The 20,990-nt window shown below is 39.4% G+C and overlaps 1 pseudogene across 1 annotated transcript; it reads right to left on the bottom strand.

The window, feature by feature from the left end:
• Positions 1 to 11,569: 11,569 nt before the first annotated feature.
• LOC308511304 (small ribosomal subunit protein eS8-like) lies at positions 11,570 to 12,186 on the bottom strand (annotated as a pseudogene). The gene has a single exon. The product of its transcript is annotated as a small ribosomal subunit protein eS8-like (transcript).
• Between the last annotated feature and the right edge of the window lie 8,804 nt (positions 12,187 to 20,990).

Raw genomic sequence — 20,990 nt, 5'->3', positions numbered from 1 at the left:
CTTAAACATGCATGTATAGGAGGAAGAGAGGAAGAACTGTAGTGCATCCTAATATCCCTGAGTCTATCTATATGGGTCATGAATACTGATTCCTAAATCTCAAGGTTCTGAAACATACCTACTTATGGGGGGGGGGGGTGCGTGCTGTGGACATGTTATTCTCTTTCCTCATGGCTTGTCTACCTAGAGTCCCACTTCGGTTATATTTTCTGAAATCTTGCAAGTCTTAAAGCATGATCTGAACAAGCTGATTAGGTGCTGCATTATTTCTAACTGATAAACAGGACTCAATACTCCTAGAAAGATCTTCCTCCTCAAGGATTGATTTTCACAGGCATATCTCCCTCACTGTTACTGCATCCGACATACAGGCTTATTTCCTATTGGTTCACTTGTCTAAGGTGGGGGAATCAAAAGATTTAGTTCACATGGATCCAATTATTTTATAAACTATTTCAAGGTATGTCATTATAGCCAACCACACACTTTCACTCGCAGCACTTACTAATGCAAGATGATTTTCACTTTAACTGCCAAAAATATAGTTGATATCTGCACTCTTTCCCCATTTCTTAAGGTGTGAAAATGATAGATATTTAAGAAATTACACACATACATATACACACAAAAGCAGACCTACACATGCACCAGGAGTTAGTGAGGCTGGAAAATTGGTGTGAATTTCTCAGTGCTTCAATCCACTCTCTCTCTATTTTTTTTAAATATATTTTATTTTTTTTACAGAGTGGAAGGGAGAGGGATAGAGTTAGAAACATTAATGAGAGAGAAACATCGATCAGCTGCCTCCTACACACCCCCTACTGGAGATGTGCCTGCAACCAAGATGTACATGCCCTTGACTGGAATCGAACCTGGGACCCTTCAGTCTGCAGGCTGACGCTCTATCCACTGAACCAAACAGGTTAGGGCTCTCTCTATTTTTTTAAAATACATTTTTATTGATTTCAGAGAAGGGAGAAGGATAGAGAGGTTAAAACATCAATGGTGATAGAGAATCATTGATTGGCTGCCTCCTGCAAACCTCTTCCCCAACTCCTCTGGGGACTGAGCCCACAACCCAGGCCTGTGCCCTGACAGGAAATCGAACTGTGACCTCCTGGTTCATAGGTTGTCGCTCAACCACTGAGCCACGCCAGTTTGGCCAACCCTTGACATTTTAAAATGCAATATGCAGGGGATACATTGAACTGATGAAAATACATTTGGAATGGAAACTACTACATGTTAGGAATCAGGGATCGCTGAGATATCCTTAGCTGGGGAGGGTTCGCTGAAGCTTAGGTCACCTGAGTACATGTAGCTTAACCCTTGTGATTACTTAATTATTGAATTCTGTGGACTTGAGGAGCCAATAGGTTGGTACAAAGAAACTTTTAGGTCAAGGGACAATAGAAGATAGAATCTGAAAATTACAGTCATGGTCATATTACACTTCAACAGTACAGGGAGAATATACATGGATGGGCATCTGGCAGAAGCAGGTGTCCCATGAAGGCAAGGAAGCTCCGACTTCAAGGTCCTATCCTTGCTGGTGACTTTTTCAAGGGCCTCAAGCAATGTGTCCAAAGGACTGTGTGTTTTGTTTTGTAAAATTCACAAATGAAGATGACTTTTTTGACTTCACTGTTTCTTTCCATTGTGCCATGTTCTCTGTCACATTTTCCTTCTGTCAGGTGCCACGAGTGTAGCCAAAGGAACATCTGGGATTTGACTAAGGTGAAGGAGAGTTGGGAAATATTGACTTTAGATTTACTGGGGTATATTTATGTGACTTTCAGCCATATGAAAAAAAAAGTTATTTCTAGCCATCCAGGCAGCAATGGCTTCCAGGAAAACTTCTATTGTTTCTTGTCTGAGCCGGTGTTGTGACAGGAATATGCGGGACCAGGGGTATTACTATGATAAGAATGTGCTCTAAGGAACTCAGCACTGAAGGTTTGTGGATAGTGGAAGAGAAACAAGATTTGAAATATATGAAGCCAAGAGCTGGTCTGTGGGAAATTCTTTCGTTCATCTGTCATATTGCAATGGGAAGATTTGGTGTTCTTTGATGCTTGTTAAAGCAGACATACTTTCTAGTTAGAAATATATTTGCTACCACTGTGTGGATTATAAATGCACCATATTTTTTCCGTTTTAATGGGAGTCATTTAAAAAGGAGTTCATCTGAATTCCTTTTGGTGCCTGTGGAAGGTGGAGAAGGAACCTGTAGTGTTTTTGCCAACACCTAGTAATGTTTGGAAAGTTGCATGCTTTATGCGTCCAAGGCATTGGACTATGCCTTAAGGTACTCATTCTGATGAAGCAAAAAAGCATCCCCACTTTGTTGAAACAAATTCTGGGAGATCTAGATAAAATAGTACACAAACACACCTGGACAGCATGGCTCAGTGGTTGAGCATTGACCTATGAACCAGGAGGTCACAGTTCAATTCTTGGTCAGAGTACATGCCTGGGTTGTGGGCTCAATCCCTAGTGTGGGGCCTGCAGGAGGCAGCCAATCAATGATTCTCTCTCATCATTGATGTCTCTCTCTCTCTCTCTCTCTCTCTCTCTCTCTCTCTCTCTCTCTCTGAAATAAATAAAATCATTTTTTAAGATAGTAACAAACTTGCCACACTTTCAGCAAAACAACAAGGTAAAAACAAGTATTCTAGTGACAATTCACTTTCTTCATTAACAAATCAAAGTATGTACATGCGGTATGTAATTATATTACATATTAGTGTATTATACTATGATGTAGCAGCAAGTTATAATGCATTTGAATTGTTAACCTGTGGCTTCTTCCTTCACAAACATAGACACAGTTCATCCTGGATCTTACTAGCTTGTGTGAACTTGGGCAACTCAGGGAACCACTTTGGGCTTCTGTTTCCTTACCTCTGTTCCTTATTGTTAGGCTGTGGTAAGGAAAATCTGGCACAATATTTATTGTGAGTATTTGTGCGCTGCAATGTGCTATCCAGTGTTTACAGTAAGTATTTAGTTGTGATGGTTTGAAAAGGAAAACATTACCTCATTCTGTTTACCTCCTGGATTATCCCCCCTTCTGGAAAACCTGGCTATATTTTGTCTCAGCACAAATAATCACTGCAGGTTTGTTTCTCAAAACAAAGTTTAAAATTGACCTCAAATCACCAGTGCAAAAATACAGGAAGAAAAACAAAACTGAAAATTTCATAACGCATCAGGCATGAGATTTTTTGAAATTCTTCCTGGGGAATACCAATTAAGTCTGCTCCCTGGTTCTACTAAAGATACATCAAGCCTATTCAAAGTGGCTTTATCTAAAGTAAAATACTGTCCATTATAAGGAAAGAGTGATTTTTCTACATAAAATTGAACTCAAGCCATCTCTTGCATCTCAACTATGGATAATATCTCAAAGATAAGTGGAAAGTGCCAAATGGCATTTTTACATATAAGTGTGTTATCCGAAACAAAACAAAACAAACAAAAAAACTGGCTGCTAAGGGCTCTCACCCAGTGGAAATTCCTTAATGCATTTATCATGATCCAGGTCTAGAAACTCAATATTTTCAGTGCTTTAGTGTTGATCAAATTTAGGGATGTTGGCCCTGGCTAAACAACTCCCAGGATATTTCAGAGTAAAATGGGAATGTCAATCTAGTAATTTACAATGAGAAATACAACTGTCAACTTGATTGGAAAGTCAGGTCAGCCAGATCAGCACATTCTGTCTTTGTGGAAAAACACCAGCCAAATCAGCACATTTCTAATTGTAGGTCCAAGTCAACTACAATTAGAAAATCCTGATGAGAGAGTTAGCTGACTGACTCAAATATGATAGCCCAAAGCAGCTGTATATCTTGGTGTGGCTAGCCCATAGCAGGCTCAGAGTGGACCTTGCACAAATCTTTCCTGACCCAAAGAAAAAATTCAGTAAGAGTTGTGCCTGGCACAATGACCAGCTAGAAGAAAGAGTTCGGTCTGCACTCTTCCATCTCCTAGAAAATGTGGAGAAAGAAGGCTAATGTAAAATTTAAAATTACTGCATAGTATAAAATAGTAAAACAATTAACAGCACAATTTTTATGCCAATAAAAAGATACCCAGTCAGAATTGAGGAAGCGTACTGAGTAAATTCATAAGATACTCATGATGTCATTAAATGAATTCATTTATGGACTCATTTATGGATAGAAGGTTGCCTATAAATCAAAGATCTTGGTATGGAAAGGGACTCATACATAAATAAGATATGGTCATCTTACCATATTAAAATTCATCATCTGTAAATAAATGCAATATTTTTTACTTTATAACATCTATAATCAAGAGATAGGGAATTCATTATTTACTAACCACTTGTACTAAGGCCTTCTTCTTTTTTGGCACCTTAGGGAGTTGTTCTTCCTGTTTTCTCCACTGTCTGATCATACACTCAGTGGGAGGAGGTCCAAATTGTCTCTCTGCAGCTCTATGTCCATGCTCTTTTGCATAGCTGATTACATTCAGTTTGAATTTTGCAGAGTAAGACAATCGCTTATCGGTGTTTATCTTTTTATTTTTTGACATCTTTATGGGCTCAGAACACTCGGGTCCCTGTTGCATCTGTGCACTCTCCACCTCCACCTCCAATTAGGGCATCAGCTGACGTCAGTAACAATAAGGCTCATGATTGGACGAAGCCTGTTTGACAAGGTATGGGCAGCTATGCACCCCCATGGCTCCCTCCTTGGCTGACTTCCATGTATAAGACTCCCCTCGATTTTCAGTTTAGTGATATTATTAAAAAATAGCATCTTATACATAGAAAAATATGATAACAAAGAACAAAAAGATCATTGATAATGGTTTCAAATTCCACGCGGCAAGTAACCTTCGAGAAACTGCCTCTTGCACATTTGGTGTAGTGTTGAAAAGTACACATGCAAATATAAAGACTATAAAACTAATCCCCCATTTTCAAAATCAATACCTGTGTGAGGCCAGGTTCATATACATCAGCCAAAACTATACATTGCACCAGTTTAAATGCAGTAGAAGATATGACATTCCAGTTGTCTTCTATTAGGCCAGACTTAGAGATTTTCAAAAAATGTAAAGCAATGGCTTTCTTTCTTTTCTTTTGACCTTTGTTGTTGAAAGTATTACCTATGTACCCTCTATCTCAGGCCTTCACCACACTATTGTCTGTGTCCATGGTTATGCATATAAGTTCTCTGGTTAATATCTTCCCACCCACACACACACACCCACCTTCCCTCTAAGATTGAACATTCTGTTCCATGTTTCTATGACTCTGGATCTATTTTGTTCGTCATTTTAGTTTGTACATTATATTCCACATATAAGTGAGATCATGTGAGACTTGTCTTTCTCTGACTGGCTTATTTCCTTCAGTATGATGCTCTCCAAGTCCCTCCATGCTGTCTCAAAGGGTAAGAGATCCTCCTTTTTTACTGCTGCATAGTATTCCACAGTGAAAATGTACCACAGCTTTTTTATCCACTCATCTACTGATGGGCACTTGGGCTGTTTCCAGATCTTAGCTATTGTAAATTGTGCTGCTATGATAATAGGGGTACACATATTATTTCTGATTGGTGTTTCTGGTTTCTTGGGATATATGCCTAGAAGTGGGATCACAGGGTCTAATGGCAGATCCATATTTAATTTTTTGAGGAAACTCCATACTGTTTTCCATATGGCTTCACCAGTCTGCATTCCCACCAGCAGTGCATGAGGGTTCCTTTTTCTCCACATCCTCACCAGCACTTTTCCTTTATTGATTTGTTGATGGTAGCCAGTCTGACAGATGTGAGATGGTACCTCACTGTCATTTTAATTTGCATCTCTCTGATGACCAGTGACATTGAGCATTTTTTCATGTCTCTTGGCCTTCTGTAGGTCCACTTTAGAGAAGTGTCTACTTAGGTCCTTTGCTAATTTTTCAATTGGATTGTTTGACTTCCTTTTGCTAAGTTGTATGAGTTCCTTTTATATTTTGGAGATTAACCCCTTATCCAATGTATCATTGGCAAATATGTGGCCCATACAGTGGCCTCTGTTTTCATTTTGTTGATGGTTTCTTTTTCTGTGTAGGAGCTTTTTATTTTATTACTAGTGACCCAGTGCATGGATTCATGCACATTGAAAGGAAATTAATTAGAAAGTGGCCAGCAGGATGGGACTGCGCAAGTGGCTGAACACACCCTGGAGCCAACCTCCCATGGTCCCTCCCTGGCTGGCAGCACCTGGGGTGGTGCCATGTCTTAAAGGGTGTCTGCGGAATGAGCAGGGTCCCTCCAGCAGGTGGGATCCCTCAGCCTGGCCTGTGGGGATTGGGCCAAAACCAGCCCTCCAACATCCCTCAAGGGGTCCCGGAGTGCGAGAGGGCACTCTGCAAATTTGCTGTCATACAGGGTGGTACAGGGTGTGGAACAGAAATGCAAGTGTGCAGTAAACCAGATTCGGGGCCGACAGTACCCCAGCAACAGCATAACCCACAGCCAAAGGTGGTCTTGCAAGGCCCTGCAAGGAATTGTGCTCACCCGAGAACCGCTGCAATTCCTGCGTTGAGCGTCTGCCCCCTGGTGGTCACTGCACGTCATAGCGACTAGCCGGATGAACACTTACCATCTTAGCCTTTTTATATATATTTTTAAAAATATATATTTTTTATTGATTTCAGAGCATAAGGGAGAGGGAGAAAGAGACAGAAGCATCAGTGATGAGAGAGAATCACTGATCAGTTGCCTCCTGCACACCCCACAATGGAGATCGAGACCGCAACTTGAGCATATGACCGGAAATCAAAGCATGACCTCCTAGTTCATAGGTCCACGCTCAACCACTGAGCCTTGCTGGTCTGGAAGAAGCTTTTTATTTTCATGTTTATTTTCTCCTTAGTTTTCTATGCTCTAAGAGACGTATCCGCAAACATATTGCTATGAAAGATGTCTGAGATTTTGCTGCCTATGGTTTCTTCTAAGGTTTTTATGGTTTCACTGCTTACATTGAAGTATTTTATCCATTTTAAGTTTATTTTTGTGTATGGTGTAAGTTGGTGGTCTAGTTTCATTTTTTAATTGTATCTCTCCAATTTTTCCAACACCAGTTATTGAAGAGACTGTCTTTACTTCAGTGTATGCTACTGCCTCCTTTGTCAAATATTAATTGAGTGTAATGGCTTGGGTTGATTTCTGGGGTTTCTGTTTTGTTCCATGGATCCATACACCTGTTCTTGTGCCAATACCAGGCTGTTTTGATTACAGTGGTTTTGTAGTATAACTTGATATCCAGTATTGTGATTCCTCCAACTTTGTTCTTCTTTCTCAAGATTGCTGTGGCTATTTGTTTGTTGTTGTTGCTTGCTTTTTGGTTTTTATTTTATTTTTTGTTACATTACATTTTTGGAGTATTGTTCTAAATCTGTGAAATATGCCTTTGATATTTTAATAGGGATTGCATTTAACCTATACATTGCTTTGGGTAATATGGACATTTTAATGATGCTAATTCTAACAATCTGTGAACACAGTATATTCTTGTACTTGTTTATATCTTACTAGTCATATTAACTATGATCATTTGGTTAAGGTAATTGTTTCCATGTTTTTCCACTGTGAAGTTACTATCTTTCCATTTGTGGTTGACAAGTACTTTTGAGGATAGATTTTAAAATTATGCAAAATCTGTTCATTAAAGTTTCACTGTCTATTTTACTCTCCATCATTGTTTTTAGTCTCCACCAGTTATTACCACTGTGTCTGCTTAATAGTAAATTTTTCATTTCCCTCTTTCTTTCTGTATATATCAATTGGAATTCTACTCTAAGAAATTGATGTCCCTTTTTCTCTATTTACTTATTTGGTGATTTCTTTATATACATATGGACTTATAGGTATTCATTTTATTTTGGGGGTTTAAACCTAATGCTATCTTTTTTTCCCCCCACAAAATATTCCAGCTTTTACTGTTAGGAGTTCCTTAATGTTGGCTACTATGCTCTTTTAATAATCTCCTACTTTTTTTTTTTTTTTACTCTACACCACTTTTTTTAAGTTTAGTTAACATAAAAAAGCTAGTTTCAGCCCTAAGCGGTTTGGCTCAGTGGATAGAGCGTCAGCCTGCGGACTCAAGGGTCCCAGGTTCGATTCCGGTCAAGGGCATGTACCTTGGTTGTGGGCACATCTCCACTGAGGAGTGTGCAGGAGGCAGCTGATCGATGTTTCTCTCTCATCGATGCTTCTAGCTCTCTATCCCTCTCCCTTCCTCTCTGTAAAACTATCAATAAAATATTTCTTTTTAAAAAAAGCTAGTTTCATTTTTTACATGTACATATTTATTGGTTTCCTTTTACCTTAAAGATACCTTTTATACCTATTTATGTAGCATGCAAAGCCTCATGACTCATGCTTCCTTGCTACTAGTCTCATTTGCTATCAGCCCTCATTCACAAACATACACTATCATGATATCTTCAATTGCTCAAATGAGGCATGCTTTCCCCCTTCTGGCTGAGCAGCATGCTCCCTGTGGGAGCGCACTGACCACCAGGGGGCAGTTCCTGCATTGAGTGCCTGCCCCCTGGTGGTCAGTGCATGTCATAGTAACCAGTCATTCTGCTGTATATGCTATCCCTCAGCCTTAAAACTCCACCTCTACCTTCTTTTTATCTTCCAAGTGGTGACAAGTTTGTAGAAAAAGTGACACTCTCATATACAGCTGATGCAAGTAGAAAGTGGGACAAACATGTTGAAAATCTGTTAGGCAACATCAACTAAGGCTGAACATATACATACCTACTAGAGGCCTGGTGCACAAATTTGTGCATGGGTGTAGTCCCTCAGGGTGGCCTTCAGGGATCAGGCCCCAGCTTGTGCCCCCAGCCTTGCAGCCCCGCAGCACTGCCTGGCACCCCACCATGGCCTGGTGTTGCCCACTCACCTATTCTACCTTCCCGCCTGCAGGGTGATCGATCAGGGCCGGACCCCCACCCAGCTCCCTCAGCGCCTGGGAGCTGGATGGTGGCCCCACCCTCACCACTGCTGCTGATCACTTTCTGCAGGGTGATCAGCAGGGCAATCAGGCCCCCACTCGCACCTGCCTTGGCCTAGCACCACCCGCTTACCTGCTCCCCCCCCCCACTTGGTCCCACTCTCATCAGGGCCCAGCTGGGCTGGCAGCACCTCCACTGCTGCCCACTGCCAACACGGTGTCGCCGATGCCCGTCATGTTCCACACCACCCCCTGCTGGTCAATGAACATCATAGTGAGTGGTGGAATTCTAGGTCAAAAGACCGCCCGAGGGGACAAATTGTATATTAGACTTTTATTATATAGGATGGCCCAGATGTTCTACTCCTATATATATAAACTCAGCATCAATATTTACATCTACTCACTGAAAAGCAAGAATACAAATGTTCATAGCAATATGGTTTATTCATTCCTCCAATATCTACTTAGATGGTATTTCTTCCAGGATTAGCTTTTCTGACATGCTTTACTGAAGTGATTGTTAAATTGTGTGTGTCTATATATTGTCTGTCCCATAAGATGGGGCAGGGTATTAGTATTGTTTGAAGTTTTGTTCTTATTCCCTAGCTCTTCTCTTGTTTCTAAAGAGAGAGAACTGGAAAAAAAAATAAAGTTTTAGTTATTTGGTTACTTAATAATCAGGAACAAATAAATTTCTGTATATCATGTGGAGTTTGTTTCCAGACAATTTAGCCTTTACACAATGATGGCCTGTCTACCTTTTAATTTCTCCTTCCTGGCCAAAATATTCAAAATGCCATTGCATATTCCCATAAATTTTAAAATATTATTTTCATTGCTATCTTTTAAAATCCTATATTTTAAGAATATTTAAAAAATTATTTTTTATTTTCCAAAACATAGTTATATGCCATAGATACCAACATGTACTTATCTTTATACCATAAATCCTGAATTATGCCTTTAAAAATGCTTTTCCAACAGGAAAATAAAACACATTTTAAATATTCTGTTACCAAAATATTTTTGAAGGATTTTTAATAATATGGTATTTTCCACATGTTTTTCTTATATTGATATATAGTTATATTTAAATAAATAGATAGTATACAGTTACAAAATCCTTGGAAAATTGTCAATAAAAGGGCCACAAAAAAAGTTCCTTTTTACTGAGTTTATTGATTTTATTTTGGAGAAAATGTAAGAGGTGAAATGCAAGGTGCTATGGTTTGGAATATAGCAACAGTAAAGATAAAATCATAAAAGAGAATCTTTGGGTTAGCTTTTGAAGAAAAGAAATAGGAAGCCCGTGGGGTGTTTTCTAATACACTCTCCATCCTAAACATTTAATATAACTTTTGGTGTATTTCTCTTCTATACTTTCAATTTGATTTGTCGGCACACTACCAAATATAAGGTGAAATGTTGTAGTTTTTTTTTTTTTTTAATGTGGATATAAATTGTTTAGAATATTTTCATTTTATTAGTGTGTACAATATTGTTGGAAAACTTCCACTCAGGAATCCAAAATTGAAAGAATATGTAAAAGAATATGTAACAAGAAGCTAGTTAGTAGGTTGACAAAGCAACTGCCCCAAAGGGACTTAAGTATATTGCTTTTTCACGGTGGTCAAATCCATAGACGAAAATAAGAAGTAGTTGGAAACTCCTGCCTTCCCAAAGTGGTGCTAAGTCAGTGAATGAATCTTGACAATACAGGGTCTCTCCCTTTCCCCATTCATCCAGCATGGCCTTAGCGTCCTCTTTATATAACCAGTCAGCAGAACTTTATGTGCTCTGGGACAATCTGTGAAACACAAATGATGTCATTACCAAAGTGACTTCAGTAGTGCTTCCAACCAGTAGAAAGAGACATCAGGAGAAATACTGAAGGAGCAACTCACACATGAAGTGACAAAAATTGATCTGAGGGAGTAAGTGAGGGTGGGGAAGAGTTTATTGAATGCCCTCCCCATCCTGCCCCACCCCCAGCTTCTGGGGCACTGAAACCAGTGATTCTCATTTACACAGAGTCATAATGATTTAGATTTCTAAATATCAGGTAAACAAATAAAAAAGTCTTATCTATCTCTAAGGCAACTAGTAGGACAAATCCTAAACCATTACTGGAATCTAAGAAGAAATCAAGTTAATCTGCTGGTTTTTTTTCCTAAAGGTGGTGGAAACTGTAAGGTCTTAGTATCAAAAATTTATTAGGATGAAAGTAGAGAGCTCCAACTGTAGCCACACATTTACTAAACATATTGTTTCCAGACAGTAGGAAGCTTCATAAAATGGTGTGTATGTATGGATTTTTCCTGGTTTGTGGCATGGGGAGGACTCAGATTAATGACAAGAAGGAGGATTAAAGGCAATTTATGTGTGAAGAATGAGAAAAAAAAAATCTTGATAAAGGTATTTGGAAGACTTATTGTACTGTCCACAGGAAGGATGAACGACTTGATGGTATATAATAAATGCACTGATTTCAACACTTAGCTGTGGACTGCAGTTCTTTTATTTCTAGAACCATAAACACCCTTTTTACACGAGCTACGATAAGAGGGAGGAGGATTTACTTGCCTTTCTGGGCCTTGGTTTTCCTCAGATAGAACTCCCGTTCCTTGCCCTTGAGCACATAACCATCTGCTGGGCCTCATTGGCCTGGTCTTGAATCAGTGCACACAAGAAGCTTGCCCTGCTGGAACTGCTCCACTAGAAGAAGGCAGATTTTAGCCTTCTTATTCCTTTCATCATATTTCTTCTGAATTTTCTTTGATCTTTTTTTGTTTGTTTAAAATCTCTTCCTCCTCAGGAGTCCACTTGGCCCTCTTGTGGCTCAGGGGCAGTGCATAGTGGGCCTCGTATCACTGGCTGTACAGTGTGCTGTCAGCAAGGACAATGCAGTTCTTTACTTGGTATGGACCAGCTTGTGGTTTGATGCACTGTAGACAACATCAATAATCTTTATTTTCTGTGTACAACACTCCGAGCCCCAGGAGAAGTTGCCAGCGTGCAGCCTGAAGGCATGGCACTGCTTGTTGCCCCCCTGCATGTAGACTGTTTGTGGGCCGTGGGGCCAATCCTAGTGTTGGCGGGGCATCCCAGCTCATTTTTTCTGCTTTTTGTGGTGGGGGTTCCCTTGACCCCGGTCTTGTGGCACTTGTGCCAGTTGTCCAGAGAGATGCCCATGGCTTGGTGCCAGCTGGAAAGAAGGAAAGGAGGGATTTAATTTGGGGAAAGGAGGGATTAATTCCTACTTGTGAAGACATCCTTTCAATATGAAGAGAAGTCATTGGATTCATCCCACAATATATATTTTTTAATTTTTATTAAATCTTTATTGTTCAGATTATAGTTGTTCCTCTTTTTCCCCCCATAGCTTCCCTCCACTTGGTTCCCACCCACCTTCTGCCCTTACCCCACCTCCACTGTCCTCATCCATGGGTGTACCATTTTTGTCCAGTCTCTTCCCGCACCCCCACACCCCTTTCCCCCTGAGAATAGTCAGTCCACTCCCTTTCTATGCCCCCGATTCTATTATATTCACCAGTTTATTCTGTTCATTCGATTATTTATTCACTTGATTTTTAGATTCACTTGTTGATAGATGTGTATTTGTTGTTCATAATTTGTATCTTTACCTTTTTCTTCTTCCTCTTCTTAAAGGATACTTTTCAGCATTTCATATAATACTGGTTTGGTGGTGATGAACTCCTTTAGCTTTTTCTTATCTGTGAAGCTCTTTATCTGACCTTTAATTCTGAATGATAGCTTTGCTGGGTAAAGTAATCTTGGTTGTAGGTTCTTGCTATTCATCACTTTGAATATTTCTTGCCACTCCCTTCTAGCCTGCAAAGTTTCTGTTGAGAAATCAGCTGACAATCATATGGGTACTCCCTTGTAGGTAACTGACTGTCTTTCTCTTGCTGCTTTTAAGATTCTCTCTTTGTCTTTTGCTCTTGGAATTTTAATTATGATGTGTCTTGGTGTGGTCCTCTTTGGATTCCTTTTGTTTGGGGTTCTCTGTGCATCCTGGACTTGTAAGTCTATTTCTTTCACCAGGTAGGGGAAGTTTTCTGTCATTATTTCTTCAAAAAGGTTTTCAATATCTTGCTCTTTCTCTTCTTCTGGCACCCCTATAATTAGTATGTTGGTATGCTTGAAGTTGTCCCAGAGGTTCCTTACACTATCTTGATATTTTTGGATTCTTTTTTCTTTTTGTTTTTCCAGTTGGGTGTTTTTTGCTTCTTTGTATTTCAAATCTTTGACTTGATTCTTGCGATCTTCTAGTCTGCTGTTGGAACTCTGTATAATTCTTTATTTCAGTCAGTGTATGTTGGTCCTTTTTCATAACCTCGAGGGTCTCACTGAATTTATCAGCGGTTTCTAGAAAATTCTTAAAAAACCTTATAAGTGTGGTTTTGAACTCTATATCCAGTAGTTTGCTTTCCTCCATTTCTGTCATTTTTGACCTGTTTCTTTGTCTCCACATTTTTTCTCCTTCCCTGTGTTGATAGAGTGGCTTTCTGTGCTAGGTGTCCTATAGAGCCCAGTGGCTCAGCTTCCCCAATTACCTGAGGTGGACACTCTTGGTGCACCCCTTTGTGGGCTTTGTGCACAGTCTTGTAGTTAAGCCTTGATTGTTGTAGGATAACTGGGAGGAATTGACCTCCAGGCCAATTGGCTGTGAGATTCAGCTGTGTCTGCAGTGGGAGAACTGCTGTGCTGGAGACACCCTTCTGGGGCAAGAGTTGCTTCAGTGGGGCTTTGGTGCTCAATGAGTCTGCCCCCTGAGTGTGTCCCTTATGGATCTGAGGAGTTGTAATCTGGATGGTCCCACTCTGACCACTGGGTGGGACTCTTGGATCTCTAAGGAGGTGCTAATTTAGCCTCTGCCTGAAGCTATCTAGCAGGAGGTACGGAGAGATCTGCAGATTCCTCTTCTTTGTTTGGGGTTTGGAGGTGCCCAGATGAGGCCCAGCTGTGAAGCAATGCAAGCTGCTGTGGGGCCCTGGGCCTTCTTTTGGATGTTCTGGGTCTCTCTGACCCAGCTGCAGTTTGTTAGGTAATTTTAGATTGCAAAGGGCCAGGCCTTTCATATTCAAAAGCCTCTGTGCACAGCTTGGGTGGGGCGGGGTCTCAGGGAATCAACAGGGTTGAGCAAGCAGCTATGGCTGATCCTCAGCCCTCCCCTAAGAGGCCCCGGGTTTCAATGTCCTGGTAATCGCTGAGAGAAAGACACCCTCGAGTTCTGACCGATGCAAGACAGTCCAGTTTCTCTCCGTATCTCCCCAGAGACTTGCCCAGAACTGGAGTTCAGAGCAATCGAGAGCTTGAGACTCCCTCCTAATTGAAAGACAACCGCATCCTCAGTTGCGAGCCCTTGCTGCGTGCGCCTCCGTACCTCTGCACTTTACTTCTGCACCTCCTCTGAGTCTCAGTGTGCTTTTCTCTTTCCTTCTAGTTGTTGAATTTCCACTCAGCCAGCCTTTCTGTGGTTCTGGGTGATGTCTGTTTTGTTTTTTAGTTGTATTTTTGAAGTGGTTGTGTGAGGCAGCAATTTCTGATGTTTACCTATGCTTCCATCTTGGTTTCTCTCATCCCACAATATTTTAAAGTTGCCTCAAATAATATTGTGGGAGAAATAGCATTGTTTATTAGGTTTAGATAATATTTTGCAATTACCTGGGGCAAAATAGTATCAGAAATCTTAATTATTTTTCTGTTTTCATGCACTAAAGTTCATTTCTAATAAAGTATATTGTGTCCCAGAAGTACCTATTACATTAATGTAAACATATTTCAACAGTATACTGAACATTAACATTGAATAGAAATAATTTAAATAGTAAAGTTAGGTCTATATAAAACCAGCAATAATTAAGAAGTATTTATAAAAGCTTTCACATTATATACATATATAATTTAATAGGCTATGATATATTTCATAAAATATTTTAACACATAAACATTTGAATAGGAATATGCTTGGGTTATTATAAATGTTGATTTTTCAATCCAGAATTTAAAAATACAAGTACTGCTATATAATTCAACTTAGTTTTCTCAGATATAAAAAATGTTTTTCAATAATCTTTTCTTGGAATAGCTATTGGCATTCTGAGTAGGATAATTCTTTGTTGGGTTGCTACCTGCAGGCTGCAGAAAGCTTAGCCTCTCAGCTACTCACTCTCAAAAACGCAGTGGCACTTTCCAGATATTGTGACAACCAAATGCTCCAAGTTTTCAACCTCCTCCTAATCCCCCTTTTCTCCATTTAAAGTAGTGATTTAGAGAATTGTGATGCTCTCTTATATCTATAATAATAAAAGCATAATGTGCTAATTAGACCTGGAGACCTTCTGGACAAAGCCAGAGCTTCGAGGGAAGCCTGGGGGTCCCGGGTGCCAGAGGAAAGCTGGTGCCAGCAGCCAGGGGAAAGAAGGCCTGAAGGCCTACTCTTGCATGAATTTCATGTGTTGGGCCGTCGGGCCTCTGGTTATAAAAATAAAGGAATAAGTTGTTTTCTCTCTTTCTCTCTCTCTCTCTCTCTCTCTCTCTCTCTCTCTCTCTCTCTCTCCCTCCTTCCCTCCCTCCCTCCCTCTCTCTTTCTCTACCTCTACCTCTCATTTCTTTTTAGAAACTGCTCTTGGAAACAATAACCAAACAACATGTTTTTTCACGATATTTTAGAGCTAAAAAATTCTTCTATATGTGTTATGTTATTCAATCACTGCATTATCTATATTAGGAAAGCAGAACATATATAATATTTCTCTTTTGATACGTTCAAAAAAACCCACTGAGGCTCAGGGAAGTTAGATTCTCTAAGTATCATACTGTAGTGAAGTTGAAACTGGTGTCTTGGTTATAACATTTAGATTAGTGACCTTTCAACTGCATCTGACTGAAATGTTAACATGTCCCCTGTCCTCAAGAAGACAATGGTTAAGTGGGGAAAAAATATCAATCAACATAACTTAAGTCATGAATTTCTTGATGCAGACTAATGCGCACATCACCTACAGAAAAACGTTAATGGTTTAATGATTAACTGTTGAAGATAAACACTGGGTAATCTGGTTTTACCACTTATTCATAACAAAGTATTGAAACCTGGTTTTTGTTTGGTGCTCAGCTTGATGCAGATATTACTACACATATATAACTTAAAATGGTGTCCATCCTATTAATAAAGTGTGTCCCAAAATTCACACAAGAAGTAATTTTGATAGAAAACACAGGTTTATAATTAAAAATTGTAAATTTTTTATTGATTCATAAAGCACATAGTATAGGGTTATGTATGGAATAGCATATCAGGTAAACTGGATTATCATGTCACGATATCGAGCACCATTATCTGTTATTGCCTGAGCAGCCGCATTTTCGAAGAATGGTCCGATGATGCCTCCAGCCCAAAATCCGCACCAAACAGTGACACGTTGTGGATGCATTTGTTTCTCAACAATCACTCATGGATTTTCTGATTCCCAAATGTGACAATTCTGTCAATTAACCAAGCCATCAAGATGAAAATGAGCCTCATCGAAATTCAGGCACATTTATGCAAAACGGTCATGGAAAATTTCAACAAAAGAATGCGTATGTGCCAGCAAGGCCATGGAGGCCATTTACCCAATAAGCTATTCCATACATAACCCTATACTGGGTACTTTATGAATCAATAAAAAATTTACAATTTTTAATTATTAACCTGTGTTTTCTATCAAAATTACTTCTTGTGTGAATTTTGGGACACCCTTTAAAAGCCTATGTGGTCGTCACACCCTCACGCCATGAGGGCCTCACACCGCAATGAGTGATTACCAGGAGGCTGTGTACAGAGTGGGCGTGCACAAGTGGGCAGGGCTGCGTGCACTCAGTAAGGCCTGGGGGTCCTTCAGCTCTGCACAGCAAGGCTGGAGGTCCTGCAGCTCCCCGCATCATTGAAGTGGGACCCCCAGCTCCGGCCTACCACTTTGGGACAATCCATCAAGGAACCCCAGATGGGGGGTGGGGCCTACCTCTTTGGGGCAATTGATCTCTGGGTTTCCTCACTGTGAGAGGGCACAGGCCAGGCTGGGGGACCCCCTCCCCAAGTGCACAAATTTCGTGCACCAGGCCTCTAGTAGTAAATAAAGTGCATTTGAAATACCAAGCTACTAAGGGCCTGGATTTGTCAAAGGGAGAAGGGCATGTAGAGGGAAAAAATAGTTTCAAATTTCTTTCATTGTGATGAAATCACATGCTTATGCACAGCATTTAAAACAAATCATTTTTAAAATTATTAATGCATCTTACAATTTACAACTATAGCATTTTAGTACTACAAAGTCAGGCAACAAAATATGGGGTTGTTTTGATGAATGTAAATTAAAATTGACATCATGATTGACAATTGCAGTCACTTTACCATTTTAACTTCATAATTTACCTTTATTTCTGTTTTGTTTTTGTTACATAATCTTAAGAGAATAAAATTCATGTAGATAAGACCATGCTAATTGCATGTATCATTTCATAGTTTATCTTTAAATTTCAATATGTCCTTTAACTGAAGGTATTCAGAATATTGAAAGAATAGTAAGAATATATATGTCTATATACATGTATATGTGTGTATATACCTAAATTGCTAACAATTGAGTGTGTTCTTTGATTAGATACTGGTTTAACTTTATCAATAAATAAGTTTCTAAACCAACTAAAAGTGTTATTTCTTGATAGAAGAATTTTTAATGTTTCTTATAACTTTATGAGATACTCAAAATTTTTCTTTGTAAAAAAAATGAGAATGTCTAATTACCAGTTACTATTATTAGCTGCTAACAATTTCTAAGTGTTCAAATTTATTTTGCTTTGCTCATCAAACCTAAAATTTAATTTGTATTTCCATTTGGTCTCTAATCCAAAGTTGTATTATGGTCTCATGAGCAGGAATTTTTCATTTAAATAGGCCTATTTCAAAATCAGATAGAAAGCACCCTAAACTCACAGTTATGACTAAAATGATATGCCATACAATATTATAATGATAAACGAACCTATGTATTGACTTACTATTTTACAACTGATTTCTAACTTCTTGCCAAAATGTGGCAAGCAGTTATGGCCACTTAGTCCCTGGTCTGTGAGTGTAGAACGCATGTGCTTAATTATTGTGCTTGCTTGTACAATATTTTATGAAAGGATATTAATAGTTTTCAATTTTTAAAAGGACCAGAGCACACATAAACTTTCTAATCAATCATACTTTTATGAGTTGTACAAACATGATGAACAAAGATAGTATTCGAAAATATTTTCTTTGTTTACTCATTCTAAAAGGACAGAAACAAATGAGGGAGAAAGATTGAAGTCTTAAAGGAAAGGCTATAAAATGTGCTTAATAAAATGTTCAGTTTTTAAAAACATGAGTCAATACCTAATATATTAGATGGAAATTCATAATAATTAATAGGACACCAGAGACTGTAATTGTGGTCTATAACAACATAGCAAATTGCAATAGGAATAAAATTTTGCCATTTTGTTCAATTTATCACTCCAGAACAGAAAGAGAGATGGCTAGATGTAACTGCTTTCTTTTTCACATTAAGATGACCCAAGTGTTTTATTTGACTAGATGCTCAATGTGAAACCAAACCAAAATCTCTCATTACAGTTTGAACTTTTGAAAGTTAGACATCATAAGTTGAAGTGACCAGGTAAAGAAATGAAATACGGCCCTAGCTGGTCTGGCTTAGTGGATAGTGCATCAGCCTGCATACTGAAGGGTCCAGGGTTCCATTCTGGTCAAGGCCATGTACTTTGGTATGGGCTCCTCCCTGGCCAGGGCCCTGGTCGGGGTTTATGCAGGAGACAACCAATCCATGTGTTTCTCTTACATCAATATTTTGCTCTGTCTTTCCCTTTCTCTTCCACTCTCTCTAAAAATCAATGGAAAAATATTCTGGGTGAGGAATTTTTTTAAAAGAAAGAAAATATGATTGCCTGTTTTTTGAACATGGAAACGATTTTTACAGGTGTGATACCAAATTAGAGAACGAAAAAGAAATGAATGCTTTCAGATGAAAAACATGATAATGAAGAATATATAAATCTGCTCGGCTGGTGTGGTTCAGTGGTTGAGCATCAACCCATGAACTGAGAGGTCCCTGGTTTGATTCCTGATCAGGGTGCGTGCCTGGGTTATGGGCTCGATCCCCAGTAGGGGGCGCGCAGGAAGCAACCAATCAATGTTTGTCTCTCCCCGATGTTTCCATTTCCCTATCCCTTTCCCATCCTCTCTCTGAAGAAAAAATCATTTTTAAAAAAGAATCTAGAAATTCAATAATTATTACCAAAATGTTGTGAGGTACACCAAGGGATGAGGTGTGATGAGCAGTTCTGGATCCCAAAAGATGGATCATTGAAGACCAAATTGTGAGGCAAGATTGTCAGGAGCATTTCCTACATGGAATAACATAAAATGGGTAATAATAAGAGTGTGATATGTATCCCTAAAGTAGACTGAACACTATGTAGGTTCAAGGAAAGAAAAGCAATCATGATTATTTAGAAGAATAAGGAAAACATTTCCTTGTTTTCTTCAATCAGGCACTGATTAAGCTCATTCTAAGAGATTCTGATTTTAGTTGGGCATGCATCAAGAAGTTTGAAACAGACAGTGAATTCCACTCTGCATAGGATGTAAAATGATGCAGGATATCTTTGCTCCTAGAGTACAAGATAAATCCAGACAAAATAGAATCCATACTTTTCGAAAGGATTATCAGAGTAGTGAAGGAACTGAAGCCTAAATTAGATGAATTCCAGAGGGGGGGGGGAAGCCCTTCTTCAGCTAATAGTGAGCCAAGGATGCTATTTGAGGGCAATTTCAGGGTTTAGCTATCAAGGTATTGATCAAAGTGTTAGCAGACAGGACAAACTGAAGTCTGAAGGACTCATAAGTTCAAAGATAATTCACTCATCCTAACAATGCTCCCCACCCCGTTTTCCCTGAGAAGATGACAACAAAGGCAAGACTTTTTTTTTTATTGCTTAAAGTATTACAAAGGGTATTACATATGTGTCCTTCCCTCCCCCCCCGCCCTTGACAGTCCCCTAGCCTCCCCTATCCCCCAGTGTCTTATGTCCATTGGTTATGCTTATATGCATGCATACAAGTCCTTTGGTTGATCTCTTACCCCCCTCCCTCCTGCCCCCCAACCCTCCCCGGCCTTCCCGCTGCAGTTTGACAATCTGTTTGAGGCAGCTCTGCCTCTGTATCTATTATTGTTCAAAAGTTTATAATGGTCTCTATTATCCATGAATGAGTGAGATCATGTGGTATTTTTCCTTCATTGACTGGCTTATTTCACTTAGCATTTAAAAGCAGAAAGAATTTGCACCGTCTTATGGAGTCTTCAATGTGAAACCAAACCAAAATCTCTCATTACAGTTCAAACTTTTGAAAGTTAGACATCATAAATTGAAGTGACCAGGTTAAGAAATGAAATATGGCCCTAACCGGTTTGACTCAGTGGATAAAGCATTGGTCTGTGGACTGTGGTGCCTTTATACCAATAAATCCATTGCTGAACCATGACCCAAACACCTCCTGGCTCAAATATGAAGATCAAGAAGGCAGTCTGTTCTCTTTCTCTGATATCTGTACTCCATAATTTCATTCCCGCGCATTCACGCTGATCACTGCCCCTTTTCTATCCAATTTCTTCCATCTTATAAACCGACCTTTATTATTCAATTGCATAGGATCACCAATCAATTGATCTTCATGTGTTTCCTCTCTCAACCCATCAATTGTCACTTTCAGCTTTATCCAGCCCAGCTTCCCTCACATACACTTTCATTTCTCCTCTCTTCATTTTACTTGCCTGACAAAATCCCAACCACAACTAAATATAACTCTCTGCCTATTTTATATCTGCATCTAAGCAGCTGAAGTTGAATGGAAAAACACAGGATCTCATTGTAAATGCATGAGT

The sequence above is a fragment of the Myotis nattereri genome, assembly GCF_964212035.1.
Source record: "Myotis nattereri genome assembly, chromosome: X".
Taxonomy (NCBI): domain Eukaryota; kingdom Metazoa; phylum Chordata; class Mammalia; order Chiroptera; family Vespertilionidae; genus Myotis; species Myotis nattereri.
Note: the sequence above shows the minus strand (reverse complement) of the source record. Positions and strands in the feature narration are given on the sequence as shown.